The following is a 20,740-nucleotide window of genomic DNA, read 5'->3' on the forward strand; positions in this document are numbered from 1 at the left end:
AGGGCCCTGACATTTGTCCATTCACTCTCAAATCCCTGCAACCAGGTAGTTCAGTGTGCATTAGGACCATCAGGGGAGATTTTTTCATTGCTGGCCCTGGGCCCTGCCCCCGGAGACTCTGACTCAATTGATCTGGGGAGGGCACCAGGCAATGGGTATGTTTTTAACACTGCCCAGGTGATTCCAGTGTGCTTCCAGGGTTGAAATTACTGGAGCATCTGATCCGGACTCTGGGGTCCTACCGGCATTCTCGTCATCCGGCAGGACTGTCCTGAGGGTGTGAAGGTGTCCCTACCCCTGCCCTTCAGCTCACCTAGGAAGGCCTTGATACACTGCGTCTGACCCCCGCCCTCCCAGAGACCCTTTCCAAAGTGCCAGTGGTGCAGAGCTGAGCCGTGGTGGCCGGACGCACTCATCCACGCACTGCGGCTGCCCCCTGCTGGACAGAGCCGGCCGAGCCCAGCTGTCTCTGTGACCTGCTTCTCCCCACCAGGGCTGATCCAGGCTGAGATATGGGGGCAGCCAGGAGCACACAGTCCTGAAAAGAAGTCCACAGATCCTCAGCTCTGCGCCCTCCTGCTAAGGCCCAGCCCCCTCTCTCGTTCCAGCCATCTTGGGCCTGGGTGATCACAGAATCCTAGGTTCATCCACTAGTGGTAGCCAGAAATGCCCATGACCTGGGCCAGCCAGGGTAGCTGGGGCTACAGAAATGAATGAGAAAGGGGACCAAGTGAGTAGGCGTCCCATCCAGCCTCCAATCACTGACCCAGCCACCTCCTTCAAGCTGACTGTGTCTTTGTCTACTCCACATACACCCCTCACCAGTTCTCCCACTGCCTTTAGGATAAAGCCCAGGCTCCTGAACACAGCTGACCCGGCCCCTCACAGCCTGCTCCTGATGCCCAGTCTCCCTAGAAAGACTTCCACCCTAGGGCCACCTGGAAAACTCTTCCTCACACTTCCATGTAATGCTTCTGCCACCTCCTCCAGGAAGCCTTCCCTGACCTCCTCGCTCCACCGCTCCCCACTCCCATTAGATGCTTCCTCCTCTTTTTTCTGAACATTATATTACCTGCCTTTTGTAATAATCTGTTTACATGTCTGCCTCCCCCTACCAGACTGGGGATCCCCAAGGGCAGGGACCAGGGGCTTGGAGTCAATAAAAATCTGTAGAATGAATGAAGCTTTCTCCAACCTGCCCAGTCCATAGGGAGCTCTCCCCAGTCTAGCTCCACCACACAGATGGACTGAGCCCCTCACTCAGGGGCACAATCCCTAGGACAAGGAAGAAAAGAAAAATAACACAAACACAAACAAAATACTAAGTGCCAGACGTATATTCAGTTCCAAGTGCTTACAGATATTAATTCATTTAACCCTCACAACATTATCCCCATTTTATAGATGGGAAAACTAAGATACAGAGCGGTTAAGCAACTTGCCCAAACAAACAGCTGGGCTGTCCGGAGCCGGGATTTCCAGAAGCCATACTGTTCACCACACTCCCTCTCAAGGGAAGAGAATGTAGGTGGAGAAGTTGTGTCCACTCTGGCCCAGGCCTGCCCCCTGGGCCTCCTGTGAGATGCTGGGGGAAGGGGTCTTCCCAGAAGAGGCCAGGCCCAGATTCCCTCTCCAGCCGGCAGTTCTAGGGCTGCGGCTTCTTTCACTTTCTTCTTAATTTTTCTGACAAGCACAGATGTCACTGCAGCTGACAACCAGCCTGTTGATGTGAGCGGGAAGGCAGACCCAGCCTCTCATTTGTCTGGTAAGAAAACGAAACTGGACAAGAAGGAAACTGAGCTTTGGGACACCTGAGGCTCAGGCGCGGTGGCAGGAACGGGAGGGCCCCCAACAGGTGGGGAAGGGGTACAGGGATGAGATGGGAGTTCTGAGATGCCCGCAGACCCTCGGGGCCAGCCCCTGCTTTGAATTGTTCCTCCCTTCCTCCCTCCTTTCCTCCTGTCCTTCCATCCAGACTTGGTGAACAACTACCATGCGCTGGGCCTCTGCTGGCTCCTGGGACACAAGGACCAAGAGATCACTATCGTTCTCAAGAGGAACCGGCAGGGACAGACCACCAAGTCCTGTCATGGGAAGTGCTTTGATGAGGCAGGGCTCTGAGGCCCAGCTGCCAGGGTTCCTATCAGCCTCCCACTTCCCAACAGTGTGAATTGCACAGGGCCCTTTAAGTCCACATCTGTAAAATGGGATGCTAACGGCACGAGCTTCGTTGGGTGCCACAAGGATTAAACAAGTTCACACATGCAACTCATCTTGAACAGTGCCTAGCCCCCAGCAAGCCCTTCTCTCCGACACACCTAGCACCCCTCGCCAGACCCCAGGAGCCTCTATGCCCCTCTGTTGTTCCTCACACCCTTCACAATCCAGAAGTGCCCCCCAGAACCCAAACCACTATCCCTCCTGTTACAAGGCCCTTTTTACCATCCACAGCAGATATTTGCATGCACCACACATAATGTGCTCCCCTGTGAGCTCACAGCTTCTCTGCCTAAGCCCACCAGAGGAGGGTCCTGGTGATTCTGAGACCCTGGTCTTGGAAGAGGGTGAGAGTTCTGCTTGGGCTGAAACGGCTCCCTGCCCCAAACCAGGTATGTCCACCTCACCAGTGGCTCAGGCCTGGGGTGGTGAGTGGCACCCCTGGCTGCAGAAAGCTGGCTTCTCATGTGGACAGTTCTTCCTGACAGCTGGCCTCAGGCTCTCTAGCTGCAGTGCCAAGGGTCATGTTCTGGCAGAAGGGCTGCTGGGGAGATCTGCAGAAGACATTCTCCCTGACTCAGCCCCAGCCCTGCAGCCCAGGGTCCCAGGGAGCAAAGTAACAAGTCCGAGGATTTGGGGCACATCTCTGGCCTTAGCAGGTCCCTCAAAGGTGCAACACATCGGTGAATCTGGTGTAGTGAGTGTGTCTGGTGTTGGTCTTTGTCAGAGTGTTTCTGCGTGTGCATGACTCTGTGTGTGTGTGTGTGTGTGGATCTGTACATATCTGGGGGGCGGGGGGCAGTAACTGTGTGTTTGTATCTCTGTGCTGTGTATCGGAGCTCGCGTGTCTGTGCAAAACTGCCTCCAGGTACCTGCATGAGTTCGTCTATGTGTCCCTGGACATTGTCCTGGGCTAATCCCTTTGTTATTGTCACCAACACCAGCACTGCTCTCATCCACTGATGCTCTGCGCTCTGTGCTTTACCGACATGTTTTTATTTATTCCTCATAGAAAAAGCTTCCTGACTCCCACCCTTTCCCAAGTCACATGCATAGGGGTCCCAAAGGCTAGGTCAAGCACAAATTCCATGGTGTGATCTTTGAGGTCCCTCACAATCTAACCCAAAGCGATTTCTCTAGCTGTATCTCCCGCCCTCCCCTCTTCTCAGCCTGGAACCCTCCCTCCCCTCACATCCAGGAAACTACTACTCACCTTGCAAGACCCAGAAAACATGGCTTCCTCTTGGAAGTCCTTCCTGATGGCCCTGCCACCTCCTCCAGGAAGCCTTCCCTGACTTTCCAAGAATTGGCACCTTTAGCCTGAGTGCCGTTCCTCTGATTCCCCCCTGGATGGTCATTACTTCTTACATGTCCAACTCTCCATCTGACCAGGAGCCTGATTCCCCACTGAATCTCCAGCCTGGCACAGAGTAGGTAGCTCAGGAAATGTTGGCAGAGCGTGTGATGCTTGGCTGGCTAGGGGTAAGGGAAGCAGGCTGGTGGCCCAGCTTCCACTCCCTGAGGCTTAGCCAGCTTCGCTCAAGGATGCAGCTCTGCTCTCTCCCCTGAGAGGAGAGGATCTGTGAGGGTCAAGGTGTTTGGTCCAAAGCAGGCTGTGTGAAGCTGCCCATCTGGGCACGCCATAGGAAAGAGCCCAGAGCAGCACAGACCTCTGCTTGTGATCCGACTCTCCTCTGCCTTCCCCAGAACAGCTGCGCCCCCCAGACCCAAGGCCAATCCCTGAGACCAGCTGAGGCCACCGTCCACCCCACCCCCAACCCAGCAGTCAATGCATCAGAATCAAAGAGGCCTCCCTCCCAAGGGGGTGGTGCAGAGGGAGGAGGAGTGAAGGGAGGTGGGCCAAAGAGGGAATAAAAGGCCAAAGGCATAGGAGGGAAGGGAGGGAAAGAGGGGAGGGAAGAGGAAGGGGGGCTGACCATTTGCTTCTCTTTGTCTTTGCAGGCTGATGCTTCCCCCTCATTGACAATTGCACGGCCCCCAGCCCCTCCTAATTACTATGATTAGCACTGAGCAAGCTGCCATATTTTATGACTCTCCAAAACAAAAAAATAATTAAAGCAATTACTGTCATTAACATGCTGCCCTCTTCACCACCTTCTCTGAGAGTGGGCAGGAACAGGCCCCAGGGAGTCAGGATTGGGTGCCTTCCCCTCCCCATTTTGCACCCCACCACCACCACCACCTGCCCCCTCCAGAAGCACCAGCCTAGACAGCTCCAGCTGCCAGCAAGGCTGGGAGGCCTCAAGGAAGGGCCTCAGTGGAACCCCTGCAGACTCCCTGCACATCTGGAAAAGCCAGAGCCTGGCCTCTGGGAAACCACAGAGAGGGTGTCACCCTGGGCCAGGAGCCCACCAGGCCCAGTCACCCCAAGACCTGGCCTTGTCCCTCTGCAACTCCTCAGTGCCAGGCCCCCCAGGCCCACAGGCAGGACTCCCCCAAGCCCTGTTCTCTCTGGCTCCCCAATCTCCCATCAGAGCCAAGCCCAGCCCAATGCTCCACCACTCCCCAGCTGAGTGACCTGGTCATCCAAACCTCGGAGGCTTCTATTTCCTTGTCTGTAAAATGGGCTGTCTTAGTCAGCTTGGGCTGCTATAACAAAATACCACAGACTAGGTGAATTAAACAACAGACATTTATTTCTCACAGTCCTGGAGGCTGCAAGTCCAAGATCAAGGTGCCGACAGATTCAGTTCCCTGTGAGAGCCCTCTTCCTGGCTTGCCGACGGCCGCCTTCTCACTGTGTGCTCACATGGCTTTCCTTGGTTCATGATCAAGGGGTTGGAGGGGAAAGAAAAAGGAAGCAAACTCTCTTATGTCCCTTCTTGTAAGGGCACAAATCCTATAATGGGGGCCCCACCCTTATGTCCTCACCTAAACCTAATTACCTCCCAAAGGCCCCATTCCAAATACCACCACATTGGGGTTTAGAGCTGCAACATATGAATTTGGGGTGGGGAAGACACAATTCATAGCATGAGCTTTGAAATGTCTGTGGAACAATCCCTTCCTCGTGAATGCCTTTGAAGACTGAGTGAAACAATCAACAGGAAGCACCTTGAGCCAAGCCCAGCACTTAGTAGGTCCTCAATCACCAGTGGTTGTCTTCAGTGCTGCCCTGAAGCAGAGGATGACTGGGGTAGAGCAGGAGGATTTGCTGAGGAGGCTGAGGAGAGGGCCAGGCTCCAGGCTGTGATGATTTTGTAAAACATGATGCCTGTGACCCGGGGTCATTGCCATGGCCTCCTAACTGGTCTGCCTGCTTCTGTCCCTGCCCCTTACCCTTCAATTCATTCTCAACACATAAGCCACAGTGAAACTTTTAAAACGTTGAGTCAGAGAGCACAGAGGAGTGAAAATGCTCTGTGTGATCCTATAAGGATGGATACACGTCATTATACATTTGTCCAAACCCATAGAATATGCAACATCAAGAGTAAACCCGAAAAAAAAAAAAAAAAAAAAAGAGTGAACCCGGATTTCCCTGGTGGCGCAGTGGTTAAGAATCTGCCTGCCAATGCAGGGGACCCGGGTTCAATCCCTGGTCCAGGAAGATCTCCATGCCGCGGAGCAACTAAGCCCGTGTGCCACAACATATAAAACCGCACTCTGGAGCCCTCGAGACACAGCTACTGAGCCCACACGCCACAACTACTGAAGCCCACACACCTAGAGCCCGTGCTCCACAACAAAAGAAGCCACCGCAATGTGAAGCCCCCGCACCGCAACAGAGTAGCCCCTGCTCGCTGCAAGTAGAGAAAAGCTCACACGCAGCAACAAAGACCCAACACAGCCAAAAATAAATAAATAAATAATATTTTTTTAAAAAGAGTGACCCTTAATGTAAACTATGGTCTCTGAGTGATAATGGCATGTCACTGTAGGCTCATCGATTGTAACGAATGTCCCACTCTGTTGGGGGATGTTGATAATGGGGGACGCTTGCCTGTGTGGGGGCCAGAAATATATGAGAAATCTCTGTACCTTCCTCTCAATTTTGCTGTGAACCTAAAACTGCTCCAAAAAATAAAGTCTTTAAATTGCAAAAGTAATAAATACTTAAGTTAAAAAAAAAACAAACCACGAGTCAGATCAAGTCACTTCTCTGCTCAGAATCCTGCAGTGGATCCCCATCTCACTCAGGGTAAAAACCAAAGTCCTTATGATGGTCCCTAAGGCTTTGCTCTCCTGCTCCCATCCCCCTCACTCACTCTGACTTCAAACATATCCCAAATACTCCTGCCCATCTACCTGGAACTCTTCCTCCAGGGACAGCTCACCTCCTTCAAGACTTGATTCAAGGTCTTCCCAGTGATGCAGCTCTCACTCAACTCCCCACCACACACTCCCAATCCCCTTATCCTGTTTTATTCTTTCATCTTCCCATTGTGCTTAACACCTTTTAACATGCTTTGTAATTTACTGTTTACTGTGGTCCTTGTTTATTGTCTAGCCCCAGAAGGGCAGGGATCATTGTCTATTTTGTTCTGATGTTTTCCCAGGACCTAGCTCAATGCCTGGCACATAGTAGGCACTCAGTAAATATTTGTCCAATTTAATAGAGGAACTGTAATCTTAGCCAAGGCCTGTTGTTTCCTTTGGTAGATCTAGTGGCGCCCATGGAGGGATCTGAAACAACAGAGACATCAGCGTAGCAACAGGCGAGCGATGTCCTTCAGACTGTGCAGGACACGTCTTCAACAGCGACACCATGTGGCAGGAACAAGCAACAGGAGCAAGGGCCCTTCTTGTTTCTTCTAGGAATGGTCCTGGAAGCAGAAATGACCTCATTTTGACTGCATCAGCCACAGAGATTCCTGGGCAATTGAAACTCAGGGAGAGAATCTCAATCAGACTTTCTTCTAATATCCAGTGACACTCAGCAATTATTTAAAAACTAAAAGTTTTCACTTCACATCTATTAGGATGGCTATTATTTAAATCAACAACAAAATAAGTGTTGGCAAGCAGGTGGAGAAATTGAAACCCTTGTGCATTGCTGGTGGAAAGGTAAAATGGTGCAGCTACTGTGGAAAACAGTGCAGTGGTTCCTCAAAAAATTAAGCATAGAATTATGATATGATCCAGCAATCCCTTCTCTAGGAATGTACCCCCAAAGAATTGAAAGCAGGGATTTAAACAGATATTTGTGCACCCACGTGCACAGCAGCATTATTCACAATAGCCAAAAGGTAGAAATAACCCAAGTGTCCACTGATGGATGAAAGAATAAGCAAAATATAGTATATACATGCAATGAAATATTAATAAGCCTTAAAAAGGAATGAAGGGCGCAGAGCGGTTTGGTCGTTAGCCGGAGGAACTTCTTCCATTAGCTCGGCAACTGCAGCTCTTTACTGGGCAGCAGGAGCGGCGCGGCGGTCCGAGAAGCGGTGTAAGACTTCGGCATTGGGTGAAAGAAAATGGCCTGAACCAAGCAGACTGCTCGTAAGTCCACGGGTGGCAAAGCGCCCCGCAAACGGCTGGCCACTAAAGCGGCCGGGAAAGCGCCCCCTCTACCGGCGGGATGAGAAAACCTCATCGCTACAGGGCCGGGACCCTTGCTCTTGGAGAAATCCGTCGTTACCAGAAATCCACCGAGCTTCTGATCCGGAAGCTGCCGTTCCAGAGGTTGGTGAGGGAGATCGCCCAGGATTTCAAAACCGACTTGAGGTTTCAGAGTGCCGCCATTGGTGCGCTTCAGGAGGCTAGTGAAGCGTACCTGGTGGGTTTTATTTGAAGATACTAATCTGTGTGCCATCCACGCAAAGACAGTCACCATCATGCCCAAAGACATCCAGTTGGCTCGCCGGATACGGGGAGAGAGAGCTTAAGTGAAGGAAGTTTTTATGGTGTTTTGTAGTAACTTCTGTAAAATACTTCGGTTTACTTTGTGACTTCTTCTGTAAGAAATTGTTTATAATATGCTGCATTTGTACTTAAGTCATTCCATCTTTCACTCAGGATGAATGCGAAAAGTGACTGTTCACAGACCCCAGTGATATGAGCACTGTCGCTCAGGAGTGACAAGTTGCTAATATGCAGAAGGGATGGGTGATATTTCTTGCTTCTCATGATGCATGTTTCTGTATGTTAATGACTTGGTGGGTAGCTGTTAAGGTACTAGAATTGATAAATGTGTACAGGGTCCTTTTGCAGTAAACTGGTTATGACTTGATCCAAGTGTTTACAATTGGGGCTGTTAAGTCTGACCATACATCACTGTGATAGAATGTGGGCTTTTTCAAGGGTGAAGATACAAGTCTTAACCACAGTGTAACTTACAGTTTCCTTAAAAAAAAAAAAAAAGTAAACCTGCAGCTATAGAATACACTATGTGCATTTATAATAGCTATTTTATATATTGTAGTGTCAACATTTTTTAATTAAATGTTTTACATTCACATGTGGTGGGGAGTCTTGTCATTAAGGTGTGTGTGATATGGAGTCCGGCTGGTTTTCTCCTAATTAGACTGTACTTGTTTTTCATACGTAGTAAAGTGCTTTGCACGTTATACCTTGCATAAGTCCTCATTTTACCACATGTTAACTAATCCTCTAGCTGATAATGCAGACACTTCTGGGGGATTTATTTATAAGGGCTCTAGAATATAATACAAGTTATTCACACCAGCATCATCTATTACTAATATAGTAGTTAGTGCAGCTTTTCTTTGTGTTGTGGTTGGTCTCATAACTAGGTTGAGTTTTTCTCTACCAAGAGGGAACAATACCAAACTTCTTTTCCTTGTGGAGTTTGTATTATAATAACCCTTAGGGTAAACTTGCTGTAGGGGAGGGACACACAGCTTCAGCTCATGGAACCTCTGCCGGTTAAAATGGTGTCAGCTGGTATAAGGTCCTGGGAAAAATCACTTCATAGAGATGGCTTTCCAAGTGGTTTTAAAATTTATCCTTCTATTGAAGTTTTTAGGTCAATTATGTACGTTGACTAAATTTACAAATACACTTGTTTATCCAAAAAAAAAGGAATGAAGTCCTGATACATGACTACAATTGGGATAAACCTTAAAATTATGCTAAGTGAAATAAACCAGTCACAAAAAGACAAATACAGTATGGTTCCACTTATATAAGGTATCTAGAGTATTTGAATTGAGAGAGATGGAAAGTAGAATGGTCGTCGCCAGGAAGTAGGAGGAAGGGGTAATGGGGATCTGGTGTTTAATAGGTACAGAGTTTCAGTTTGGGATGATGAAAAAGTTCTGGAGATGGAAGGTGGTGATGGCTGTACAACAATGTGAATATACTTAATGCCACTGACCTGTACACTTTAAAAGTATTGAAATGGTAATTTTTATGTTATGTAAATATATATGTATATTTTACCACAATAAAAAATTTAGTTAAAAAAAAAGTGGGAAAAAGCCTCCAGAAAATAAAAAGGTTAGTGTAACTCTGAGTCCAAGGAGAGGTACTTCAAAACATGGCACAGGGGTGGGTACAGCCCATCTTCCCATCCCCACATGGAGACCACCAAGCCACTGGCACCAAATGACCCTTCTCTTATTTGCCCCACTTCACCTTAGTGGAAGTTGGGCTCACATTTCTTTTCGGGGTCCATCTATAATGACTCTGAGCCCCCAACACTCAAATTCCCATTGTGCAAAGCACATTCGTCTAGGAGAATCCTTTCCCCTAGTCCTATTCAAAACTTGGAAATCGGCAAAAAGATGGCTGTGAGTCCTCTCCCCATCCTGTGACTTGGCCGACAAGCCCACCTAGAGTCAGCTGACTCTCTAGGGCCTGCAGCTTTGTTTGACATTCTAATTACTATTGATCAGGGCCCATGCTCTGTAAAGTTAGATGTTCACTTGTAGAAAACTGATAAGGTGCAAATGATTTCCATCCAGAGGAGAAAATAACCCCAAAGGTTAGGGTTTTATTGCCTTATAGGATATTAACCAATTTTGTATCTAATTTAGTCATCATATTCCATCATTGTTTTTCATACGAGTTTCTCATATCCTCCTTTGAATCAGCTTTGCTCAACTCTCATTGAGTTAAATAAAATTTTGATTGTGCTCACTCTCTATTGCCTGAGAATTACGTTTACAATATTTTAAGAATTGTACCTTGGCATCTGGGGAAGCTGGATAGGTGCTCACGTGTTCCACACACAGTCCTGGGGGGCTGCTTGTCACCTCATTGGCTGCTCCTTCTCCTGGCTCCCCTCCCCCTCTTTCTTCTTCCTCTTCTTCCCCTTCTTCTTCTCCTCCTCTTTTTTCTCTCTCCCTCTCTCCCTCCCTCTCCCTCTCTCTCCCCCCTCCTCTCTCTCTCCCTCCCTCTCTCTCTCTCCACCTGAAAATCCCTATTCCCCTATGCTCCTAGCCCAGGCAATAAAACCAGGTCACATCTAGTGCAAACCACTTAAATGCGGTCATTACAAAACAGAATAATTACCATCTTGGTTTGCCTTCCTGCACCTAAATTCCTTCTTCCAGGCCTCTTCCTAGAAAAACAGGTGGTATTTGCCTTACTTGTATAAAGGATCCATCCTGGTGATGTTCTTAAAAAGGGTGGGGGGAGGGGTCTTATTCAAGGTCATGTGCGTCTCCACCGCTAGAAACCAACTTGATTTCCACAAACCAACTATCCCCAAGTGCGCTTCCTCATGAAGTTACAGAAAAAAAAGTAAAAACCCTCTTCTCCAGGTAATCTGCTACAATATTTTTAAACTGATTATTGTTGTTATAGAAAAGAGCTTTTTTCTTATTTTGTTTCCGACATCTCACAAAACTCTTTTATTTGCCATAATTAATTGTTTTGAGTTAATTTTACTGGGTTTTCTAATGATAAAATTGGGTCTTTGGCAAATGATGATAATTTTCCCATAGCTAAATTTTGTAATCATGCTTCCCATCTCATCACATCAGCTATAATATGTGTTCTTTTCTATGATTAAAGTTTTGGGCAGCTATCAAGAAAAATGCACTGGCAAGCAAAGAGGCTAGGGACTGAGTAAGCAGCTAAAAAAAACCCACAATGGTGGTAATTTAAATGTGGGGTCATGGGACAAGGCCTGGACCAGTATCACACCTGCAAAGGAAGAGATACAGGGAAGAGAGAGTTTAGATGCTGAACCAGCAATGAGGGCAGAAACCAACATGACTCCAGGTCTGCACGCCTGAAGCTCCATCGTCCGCTTGAGTGCCCAGGTATGGTGGGTGTCCATTCTACCTTCTCGTGTCCCACAGTGATTGTTTTTAGGGATGGACACTTGATCCAGACCTATGCCAAACAGACCCTGGCGTTCCCCATTCACATGACCCAAGTTAGTCCAATCAGACATGAAGCTCAGGAATTTTGTTGGATGGTTGGCCAAAGGGACGCCCCTCTCTCTCCCAGCATTTGGAGGAAGAAGCCTAGGAACTATTGGTACCCAACATGGAGAAACAAGCCTGAGCATCAGGATTAACAAACTCTGGATCAAACCCATCTTGAAGTTCACGCTATCTTTGGACTTTCACATCACATAAAAACTACACCTTCCTTTTACTGGGTAAGCCAGTTTGTGCTGGGTCTTCTGTTACTTGCTATATAAAGAGTCCCAACTGATCTACCAGGAAATTGACAGTATTTTTAATAGCTACTATAATTCTCTCACAGTGTATTCATCTGAAAAGAGGTGTGACGGAGAAAAGTAATTAGAATTCTCAGTTTACAAACATTGCCTAAAATGTGAATTCAAGAGAGAAATTAGCAGATATTTTAATTGTCTACTCCATCTCCACATTCTCACACTTAATTTCTCTGCTCTCTAAATATATTAATTAACATTTTCATACTTTCCAGTTTACAATGCAACTTCACACACTGACTCATTTGGTTCCCATGATAAACAAGAGAGATGGGCGGTAACAGCAAGGCCTCATTTTGTGTAGCACTCAACAGTTTGCAAGGTGCTCTCTCTTAGTTTATTTTGTGTGATACTCACATGGTAGCTCTTGCAAGTTCTCGACTCCAGGAAAACTGATGTACTTGTAGTTCTCTTGGCCCACAGAAAACTGTTTCACATTTCCGTGTCTTCACCAGTGTCACTCAGTCAATATGGTCCTTCCCACCTTGCTCACCAGGTGAACTGCTATTCATACTTAAAAACCCATTTCAGATAGGGCGCATGGTGTCTCTCTCCCCTGGAAGATGGGCAGGTGGTGTTGTCCTCAAGAAGTATATTGCCTTTGCCAGATTTGTCGAGGTCAGCCAGCTGGTTGTTGGGATAGAATGGGGGCTCTGGCCAACTGTTTTGTAGTTTGGGGTAAACTTCATCCATCACCAAAGGAAAGACAGCCTCTCTACCAGCCCCCTGGCCATAAGAACCCGCTGCAAGTTTGGCCAGATTTACTCTCTTTGTTATATGGAGGGAGAAGGGTCAATATCAGCCTTAGCCTTGGGACATTTTTATTGGTTTTATGCTACTGGTCATCAGGCCAACCCAGTCTTTAGGCCTTCAAACAGGCCTCAAAGATACTTACAAATAAACCTCAGGCTTCTCAAATTGGTCTCGGAGACCCTCACCTGCATCCTCAGACCTGCCTCAGATGCGACTCTTCTATGGGCACAGATCAGAGCACAGACCTGTATCAGGAAACCCCTTCCTCCAACCTCAGATGTTCCCTCAAAGACACCCTCCCAAGAGAGCCAGGACCCAGCTCCCACTGCCCACACCCCTGCTGGAGGTCTGTCTGGGGCCTGCAGGACTCTGTCCAGGAGCGCATCTGTGGGTCTGAAGCCCTGACTGGGGAAGACTAAGGCTGCTGGTGGTCGTCATGGTGACCAGCTAGATTTCCTAACTCAGAGTAGGTGGGACACTCGGCTTTCCTTGTCTTATTGCCGCGCTAGTGATTCTAGTAACCAGAGTGGTCCTCTTCACAGAATCAGGAGTCAGAGGGCAGAAGGGATGGGGAGAAAGCTGCCCCAGTGTAGGACAGAAAGAGTCACTTGAGGGGTGGGGGGGTGGGATGGAGATGAAGGAAGCAAAAGAGGTCTCCCAGGCCCTTTCTCTGAAGCTATGAGGCCTGTTTTCCCAGGGCTGTGGCACCAGGGCCCAGTACTTACAGGATCGGGTTGTAAATGTCAGTGTGAAATCTACTTCCTGTGTCGTCAGCACAGTCAGGTCCACACCTGCGGGTGAGCTGGCGTTGCCACACTGAACACCTCCACTTCCCCAACTTGCTCCTCCTCCAGGGCTCCCCAGCTCACAGGAGGGTCCCACATCCCTTTGACCACCCAACCTGAGGTCCTCAGCTCAGCCTGGACCAATGCCACCCCAACCAGGCTGGACTCTTCCTTTCCCTCCTACCAGCCTCCAGAATCAGTCTCCCAGAAACCACCTCTGAGCATATCAATCTGCTTTGGAACTTGCAGTGGATCTCCACTGCCCATGAGATAAAGTCCAACGAAGCTCCTCGTCCCACACTTCACAACCTGGCTGCCTCTGACCTCTCCAGAGTCCTCTGCTTGCACACACCGTACTTTCTGGCCAGATTCAGCCACGTCCACCTCTCACCTCCAGACCTTTGCTCCTGCCAGACCCCTGGCCTGGCTGCCTTTGCACTCTGCCTTTGCTGGTTTCACAAAGCCGTTCTCCGATGGTGAGCCTACCATGACTGCCCCCCCCTCCTTGGATCCTGTAGCATTTTCACCATTTCTACAAAAAAAAAAAAAGGGTCCTATGGTAGGCGATAAGGACTCTGAGTGATTCACTGCTGAGTTCCCCCGAATGAAGTCATTCATTGGGTCATCGTGTGTTTGTGGAGCGCCTACCACACTCATGGTTCTGTCTGGGGCCTGGGGCACAGCCGTGATCAACACAGGATGGGACTCATACTGTCCCGGGGGCGTTAATTCCCGAGTGAATCCTGGCTTTTGCAGAGACCTTAGCTTCTTTCACGGATGCCTCTCCAGACTCGGTGTCCAGCACCCCAGGAATCCAAAGCAGCCATTCCCTACCCCTGTTTGCTCATCCACACAATCGCCTGCCATCTGAATGTACAGAGCAGGTGTGCACACAGGCACCTGGCCATGGGGTCCTGGGGGCAGGGGATGGGGTGGTGAGGGCTGTATGTAAACGTGTGCGGGGCCGTCCAGGGTGCACAGTGGTGCTGGGCGGCCGCCGCCCTCCACGCCGCCTGTCTGCGCATCTCACTCAGCCCCCCGGACCTAACGGCTCCCAGCACACTGTGCTCCTGCTGCTTAATTTTGCTGAACACCGAGTTCCAACCCCGTGTTAACTGGTTTTGCTCCAGCCTTTTGTGCCTCCCATTAAATGAGGAAATGCCACCCATAAAATTTTAATTTTAAAAGCCAACTTGTTTGTTTTATGTTAAAATTCCCCAGGCAGCTCCAGCAGAGGGAAACAGACACGTTTTCGTTTCATTAAAGCAACTTGAGTGAAGATAAAAAAAAGAAGCTGAAAAATTAGATTTAAAAACAGAGCAAGAAGCATTTAAGGAAAATGAATGAAAAATGAGCTGCCGCGGAGGGCAGCGGGGATCAGGCTCCACTTCTGCCCGCCTGCACCCCTGCAGGGAGATGGCGGATCCAAAGAGGGAGTCGGACAGCCTTGGCTGGCGCCCCCAAAAGGCCAGACCGTGGACTCCCTCCTCCTTGAAAGTTGCAAAGTGCTGCTCACTGTCTGATGAGTACCATTAGGAAGTCAGTGACATCTGCTTCAGCCACCAAAGCAGAATTTCCAGGTTCTGTGTCCTAGAGGAAGCAGGCTAGAGGGACTCCACCACTGGGCCAGCAGCATCCTCTTCCTCAAGGACAAACTGCATGATGGTTAAGCCAACTGGGTGGTCCTGGCTCTACCACTTACCAGCTGCGTAATGGAGGGCAAGTGGCCTCAGTTTTCTCATCTGTAGAATGGGAATCATAATGTTACTTGGGGTTCATAGGGGGTGTTGTGAGGATTAAACAGGTTAATACACTGAAAACACTTAAAACAGAGGCTGGTATGCAGTAAGTGTTTAATTAATGGTAGCTTTTACTACTCTCATCCTGCCGCTACTCTTCCACTCCCTGCTCCCTTCCTCATCTACACATCCCCTCACCACTCAAAGGTCCTTTTAATGATGTCCCTGAGCTAAAGACAGCTAAGAGAGACTGGGGTGGGGGGCGGCGGGGGCGGGTGGAGAGGTCTGATGAAAGATTGGGAAACCCCATTCCATGACAATTCTTTTTTTTTTTTTTCCGATTTATTTATTTTTGGCTGTGTTGGTCTTCACTGCTGCGTGCAGGCTTTCTCGAGATGCGGCGAGCGGGGCCTGCTCTTCGTTGCGGTGCACAGGCTTCTCATTGCAGTGGCTTCTCTTGTTGCAGAGCACAGGCTCTAGGTGTGCAGGCTTCAGTAGTTGTGGTACACGGGCTCAGTAGTTGTGGCTCGCGGGCTCTAGAGCGCAGGCTCAGTAGTTGTGGCACACGGGCTGAGTTGCTCCGCGGCATGTGGGATCTTCTCGGACCAGGGCTCAAACCGGTGTCCCCTATATTGGCAGGCAGATTCTTAACCACTGTGCCACCAGGGAAGCCCCCATGGCAATTCTTGTGGGCAAAACCAATTCATTAAAATGTTATTATAATCCTGTCAAGGGAAGCCAGGCTCCCTGGGTTCAAAGTCCAGCTCCACCACTTACCAGCTGTGTGTTCTTGGGCAAGAGTCTTCTGGGCCTCAGTCTCTGCATTAATAAAATGCGAACAATAAGTGGATCAGCCACATGTTGTCATGGAAATCTAATAAAGCAAGCTCTATGGAGTGTCCAGCACTGCTAAATGCCCAGTAAATGGCCGATGTTCTGCATCAGGTCTGGGGGTCTGAGGCTGTGGAGGTGGAGAAGGAGCAGCTGGGCAGGTGGTACCATAATAGTGACCTCACCTCCCTGTTCACGGCTGTAGCCATGAAGTCATTATTAATAGCGCTCCCTTTCATTCTCTAAAGTGTTCTAATCTGGATGACTAATTATATGGTCATCCTACTCCAAATCCCCCACACCAGTGAGGGGGGGCTCAGAGCTTGCCCCCCGGGGTTCTGGGGAAAAGGTCCTGACCCTTGACCTGTTTTCTGCCTGACTACAGAGTCCTAACCCGGAGCCCTAACCTCACACTTGGCTCGGGCTAAAGAAGCTCATTACCTCAGTCAGCGTGATGAAGAGTCAGGGTGGGGAGAGGCTGGGGAAAGGCCAAGGGTGCCCGGAAGGTGCTGGGAATGGAGGCTGGGATTCCGGGCCTCCTCTCTGCCGCTGAGGGCAACTTACGCAACTCCTGATGCTCAACTTCCTCTTCTCTCCAGGGAAGCTGGGGGTGGAGGGATTAGCCACAGCACTACCCTTACCAACAGTTGCAAAGATCAAATCAACCAGTGAATGGATGTGAAAGTATTTTGTAAACTGTGAAGTGTTGCTCACTTTTGACCATTGGAAAGTCAGTGACATCTACTTCAGCCACCGAAGCAGAATTTCCAGGTTCTCTTCCTGGAGGTTACCAGAGATGGGGACAGAGAGGGTCACAAAGGGGCACAAATGGGGAAGGGGTGATCTGGCCGGTGCCTTGGCACGCAGAAGTCCTGTAACTCACAGCCTGTGTCCTGCAGAGTCTGACCCACTACCCACAGGCCCCCAACACCTGCCCAGGGCCCTCTGGCCCCCTCAGAGACCCATCTTCCAGGCAGCAGCAACGGCTACCAGCAAGCTCCATCCCTCTGTCTGTGGGAGCTACCTTCTCAGAAAAGCTCAGAGAGGACATCTTAGTGGCTGCAAAGTGGCACCCTTTTTATTATAGGCAGAATTCTTTTCCCGTAGTTCCCAAATGGTACACCAAGGAACACCTCCCTACTCCCACTCCCCACCCCCAGCAGGATTTAATGACAGTTCTGAGAGAGTAGGACCCGGTGGGTGGGGCTCCAGGCTCACTCTTGCCCCCTCCCCTTTCCCCTCCTCCCCCCTCCCCCCCTTCTCGCTCTCTTGAACCAGAGTAGCTCTATTTTACATACTCTTTCCAAGGTTTTGCTTGCACAAAAATTTCCACCGTTAAAATACTTTTTCTGCTCCTCCTCTTCTCTTTCTTCCTTCCTGAACCGTTCAGTCCGAAAACCATCAGGGGCAGCAGAGCAAGGGAGACATCTGCATGGGGGTGGGAGAACCACGGCGGACAGGAGGTGGGTGTCACAGCCGGGTGAGGAGGGGTCCACGTTGTGGGAGGCAGCCTGGCACACGGTGTCAGAGCCCCAGCGGGGTGGGGAGAGTGTCTATCCCAAAGGGACAGCCTGGCCTGGAGTGTCAGAACACAAACAGGGTGAGGGGGCAGCCATACATGGGGGCAGCCCGGGGTGGGGGTCAGAGCCTGATCAGGGTGAGTAGGGCAGCCATGTGGGGGAGATGGGCCCAGCGTGGGAAATCAGAGGCCAAGCTGGATGAGGAGGGGGATAGGCTGGGATCCTAAGGCAGTGTGAGGAGGGGGTCTAAATGGAGGGGGCAGTAACCCTCCCTGGGGACTCAGAGTCTGAAACAGGGCAGTTCAGAAAGAGGAGGGACAACCCAGATCACCACCACTCAAGCCTCCTTCTCCCCCTGCCCAAATCTATTCTAAAGCCAAGGAGGACCTGGAGCCCTTCCCAAATCAACTGAAGTTATCAAATACTCACTGAGCACTGGTGATGTGCTGGACAGCATGCTGGGTGCTGGAGGAGAGAGCCGGGACGGAGCACGACAGCCCAGAGGGCAGGATGGCTTGGAGCCCACCATCATAGGACAGGAGTGATGGGAGCACCTGGGGGACAGGGGGGCAGCAGGACCTCTCAGGGGCATCAGGAACTGTCCAGAGAAGAGGCAAGCTGAGCGGTGAAGGAAGATGACTTTGCCAAGTGAGCCGGGATGGGGGCAGCAATGACTCTGGACCTCGATTTCTCCCCCTGCCCATCCTCACCTGCCCAGGTTCAACCCATGCCCAAGGGCCAGAGCCACCAAGAACCTCACAAGAGGCCTTTCCATCCTGGGACCCCAAGGACTACACCCTAGGCACAGGCCCTTCGGGATAGACAGGGAGCTTCCGGGGCCGCCTCACTTTTGTCCACAGCTCACTTCACCTGGGGGCTCGCCTTGATGGGAAGGTCCCCCCTCTGCTTTCTTTTCTGAGGTTCAACATCTCTCATCATTGAGACATTCTGCCTGGTGCTTAACTTGAGTCCCTCTTGCTTTCTTTATTAAGAAAAATGGCTCGCTGAGGCCATTCCCCAATACTGCTGAAACACTGATAAAATCTGTCCCAGGAGGTGGGGGGAAGCTGACCAGGTCAGTGAGTTGAGGGATGCACCAAAACCCTCCCTCAGGCACAGGCTCCGCTCCCAGTCCTTATTTTTTTCTCAAAAGCCCTAAGCTACGATCCTTCCTTTGGGGGCCCCTCTGTCCTTCCCACACCTAGGTGAGATCCCCACTCATGCACCCCCAGCACAACAGTCCTTAGCCTGACTCCTCAAAGGGCCCTTTCGGCAGAGAAATGCTGGCAGGGTCCCACTCCAGGTGGTCCCTTCCATTTGGGCTTCAAGGTGGCCCGGCCCAGCCTCGAAAAGGAACGGTTGTACTCCATATGACCTGACTTTCATGCTTCAAACGGCCCCAGGAGAGGTCGAGGCTGGACCCCAGAAAGGACTTCCTTTGGTTGAGATGTGGCAATAAGGTTCTCGTGCCCCGCCTCCCTGCGGTCACCACGAGGGGGCGCCACAGCCCAGCCCACGGGCTGTGTTATCAGAGGCCCGGCGGTGTCGCCGAGGAGGCAGGGAGGGTCTGGCGGGCCCCGGGGGCGCTGGGGTGCGGGGCCGTAGAGAAGCTGCTGAAGGAGCCAGAAACACCTGGTCGGAGGTGACACGCCCGCGCCGCGCGGCCGGGACTCGGGAAAGGGAGTGGCAGCGGGTTTTGCCTAGTCATCGCCTGCGAAGACTCGCGTCACCTCTGATGTCAGGGCTTCCAGAGGCTTCGTTCCAGTTCCGGGCTCCAGGAAAGCGCGTCGCGGGGCGCAGAGGTTACACAACTTCCCCCAAGGTCGCGTCGGAAAGGACCCGCAGGGCCGAAATTCGAACCCGCCTCAGCGGGCACGTACCCGCCTGCGCGGTCCGCAGGTGGCCGGGCCCCGCGTAGCATCCTTCCCAAACCCACCGCACAGCCCGCGCCGGCCTTGGCCTGGCTTCCTTCTTTCTCGTCTCTCAAATGGTTTTTCATGGTAAGATCTCCTTGGCAGCCTTATAATAAAAAAGAGCCTCCCTGAAACCACAAGTGTTTTTAAATGAATTCAGGTCCCAAATTCCCGGAGTACGGCGGGGAGGCGGAAGGTGACGGAAAGTCTTTCAGCGTGAAAGTTAGACGTCAAGGGCGCGGGGCCCTCCCCCGACCTCCAGAGCTGGCGCTGCGGAGACACGAGGGCCCTCACGCGTCTCAGGAAGTGTCTCCTTTTGAAAACGCACCGGTCCTTGTGCTCTGAGTGTTTGGAGTCCGGTCCATTATGAGAAATCTCCTTTTGAGGATGGACATAGTCAAATCCAGATGTTGGCCTCGCAGAACAAAAAGCTCCCTCCAAACTCTCTTCATGAAGAAACAGGTTCTCATCCTTTGAAGGAATAACATCTCTTGATAAGTGGAATTTTTTTCCCCCAGCCAAGAACCTTCTGCCCTGAATTTGTTAAAACCGGTTTAATAGCCTATCTCTGTTCCATTTCTGATGCCAGGATGGCAGTGACAAGGTGGAATGTCACCAGCTGCTAGATTCAATAGATTGAGTATGGCTTCACTATGAAGAGAAGGCTGTATTTTTTTTTTAATATACATCATTTATTTAGATAGATTTCTTTTAGTTCAAGACATACATTCTAATAGGGCAAATGTAAGATGAAATACAGATTGTCAGAACAACTTCCCAAATTGTACACTTCATTTTGCTGATTCAAAAATGCTTGAATAACAACTTTTCAGAAAGAAGGATGCGTTATTCACTAAGTGTACACACTGATTGTAAGACAATCCCAGTTTCAGTAATATTCATTTCTTAAAGTACATCTTAAAATAGGGGAAATATGGACTACATATTTGTTGACTACAATATGTGTATATATAGCCAACAAGGATGTTTTATCAGTAAGGTCTAGTATTTTTGCTGAAACTGAGAGCTCGAAGCAGGAATCCTTTCCTAATCCTTCTTGCATACCACCAGTGACAGGATGCTCACTACCTCTGAACACAATCCTTTTCATTGTGGGACAGTTCTGTCAGAGTTGGTTCTCAGTGCCTTGTCATCTCCGCGTTCTGCCCTTGGAGCAGGCAGGGTTATTGGTGCTCCCTTCTCTGCCCCCCGAGTCTCTCTTCTCTGAAGTCAGGATCCCCAATTCCTCACTATCCTTTGCCCTCCACAAATTGGCCTCTGGTCTCTCCCTGTCCCCTCAAAGGTATGGCAACCAGAATTGAACCCAACCTTCCAGCTATCACCTCCCTCATCCTCAATCTAT

At 50.1% G+C, this 20,740-nt stretch overlaps 1 pseudogene; it reads left to right on the forward strand.

The window, feature by feature from the left end:
• Positions 1–7,658: 7,658 nt before the first annotated feature.
• LOC118900076 lies at positions 7,659–8,392 on the forward strand (annotated as a pseudogene).
• The last annotated feature ends 12,348 nt before the right edge of the window (positions 8,393–20,740 follow it).

Source organism: Balaenoptera musculus, chromosome 1, assembly GCF_009873245.2.
Source record: "Balaenoptera musculus isolate JJ_BM4_2016_0621 chromosome 1, mBalMus1.pri.v3, whole genome shotgun sequence".
Taxonomy (NCBI): Eukaryota; Metazoa; Chordata; class Mammalia; order Artiodactyla; family Balaenopteridae; genus Balaenoptera; species Balaenoptera musculus.